The sequence below is a fragment of the Zingiber officinale genome, chromosome 3B, assembly GCF_018446385.1.
Source record: "Zingiber officinale cultivar Zhangliang chromosome 3B, Zo_v1.1, whole genome shotgun sequence".
Classification (NCBI taxonomy): Eukaryota; Viridiplantae; Streptophyta; class Magnoliopsida; order Zingiberales; family Zingiberaceae; genus Zingiber; species Zingiber officinale.
Genome location: NC_055991.1, coordinates 34,950,493 through 34,951,822, shown reverse-complemented (window position 1 = coordinate 34,951,822; position 1,330 = coordinate 34,950,493). Strand labels below are relative to the sequence as shown.

The 1,330-nt window shown below is 39.8% G+C and overlaps 1 long non-coding RNA gene across 1 annotated transcript; it reads left to right on the top strand.

The window, feature by feature from the left end:
• The first annotated feature begins 256 nt into the window (after nt 1-256).
• LOC121968199 lies at nt 257-730 on the top strand. The gene is made up of 3 exons (XR_006107995.1): nt 257-288; nt 456-541; nt 673-730. It is a non-coding gene; the product is annotated as an uncharacterized LOC121968199 (long non-coding RNA).
• Nucleotides 731-1,330: the final 600 nt, after the last annotated feature.

The window sequence follows — 1,330 nt, the reverse complement described above, 5'->3', positions numbered from 1 at the left end:
AACCGTTGTCTTTAAGCGCGTTTTTAGGGGCTACGACAACAGTTTTGATAAAACCGTTGTATTTGATTTTGGTCTTTTCCCCCCTCGCGCACAGTTTTACTTTCCCTCTCTCCGAATATCTTTTCGGCGCTGTGTTTTCTCCTTCACATTCCTGAACCCTAGCCATTTTTCCTTTTCCTCTCCATCGAGCCAGCAAGAAAAGGGTTGTTCTGGACTCCCTCACTTGCGGCTCTTTTTAAAGCACACCTCCGCAGCAAGAGGATTTGGCCGGGAACTTTTGGCAGCATTGTAAGTGAAAGACTTTTTTTCCCCTGAGATCTGAAAAGTTGATTTTTTCAGATCTCATTCATGAACACTTGTTCCAGTGATCATCATCCTTTCTCTGACAATTGCTATGCCTGCTTATGTTTACCTTTCTATGTTGTTTGTTTTCTCTAATAATCCTTCTTGATCAGTGAAAACTGGCCCTAGCATTACCGATGCAGCCATGGGGAGGATTGCTCAGACAACTAAAGTCATAAGTGAAGGAGGCTATGAAAAGGTATTTCATCAGAATTTTGAGAAACTTCCAGGAGAGAAACTCAAGAAGTCATATGCATGCTATTTATCGACATCATCTGGCCCCGTAATGGGGGTTTTGTACCTCTCTACTGCTAACCTTGCATTCTGCAGTGATAATCCTCTTTCTTACAAAGTTGGAGATCAGACTCAGTGGTCATATTACAAGGTACTTCACAACTCACTCTTCTATTTTTCACTGGTCATATCCTGCAGTGATAATTCTTTTACATGTTCTGCACTAATATTCGTTAAAAATTTCCCTTGTTAACTTTGAAATTACAATCATCCTGAGGAATTAAGCACCACATTAGTCCATTTATGTCCGTTTGTGGTTTTGTTTCTTGTGACCTAGCTCTTCGTGTTACATGCCTTCCTTTGAAGATTAGCTGTCATTCTGTAGGTATTTGAGAAATAACTTGCTTTTATGTGGAATTCCAATGGAAATAGGGATGCTGAAGAACCTTACTTTGTTAGATTTGAGTGTAAATAGACTCATTGGTCCTACCTCCTATGCTTGGAGAGTTAACTGCCGTCACAAAATTGTGCGAAGTAATCATTGCTTGGATTTTGAATGCTAGTGAATTTGGTGGCTAATTTGCGTTAATTGGCTTCCCTTTTTCATCTCTTTTTAGAGATCTTCATTCCAATGGTTTTACTGGTAAGATACCTCCAGAACTTGGTAAGTTGAAGAATCTTGTAGAGTTACGATTAGACAGGAACATGCTTGAGGGACAAATTCCAGGAGTTACCATGTCAAATTTCTGAGCAA